Source organism: Watersipora subatra, chromosome 5, assembly GCF_963576615.1.
Source record: "Watersipora subatra chromosome 5, tzWatSuba1.1, whole genome shotgun sequence".
NCBI lineage: Eukaryota > Metazoa > Bryozoa > Gymnolaemata > Cheilostomatida > Watersiporidae > Watersipora > Watersipora subatra.
The window spans coordinates 41,303,343-41,303,766 of NC_088712.1; positions in this window are offsets into that span (position 1 = coordinate 41,303,343).

Below are 424 nucleotides of genomic sequence, written 5' to 3' on the forward strand. Positions count from 1 at the left end.
TGGTGACAGACATAAAAAATCATACTTTTTTGTTTTTTAAAGAAGACGGCTCAAGTATGTTTGAAGCCATAGATTTTGATGAAAAGTTTTGTATGGATATGCTTTCGAATATTCAGCTGTTTTTTTAACATTACATGTCACCTCAGATGATCATTAGCTCAGCAAAAAAACGAAAACACTCCGATTAGAAACTTTGTGCTATGTGAATAGCCATTGGACTATTGAAGACAGTTTGACATGTCCATGTCAAACTATTTGTTTAGGTTTATTAGTGCACTTATGTTATAAATGTTTACTTCATTAACCACATATAAACAAGGTAAACTAGTACTGAAGGAAAGAGTGAACTGGTGCATTTCGGCCAGAAGTTAATTTTTCGACTTTTCTTCCAATTAGTGTATGTGGTACATCAAGAGACAATAAT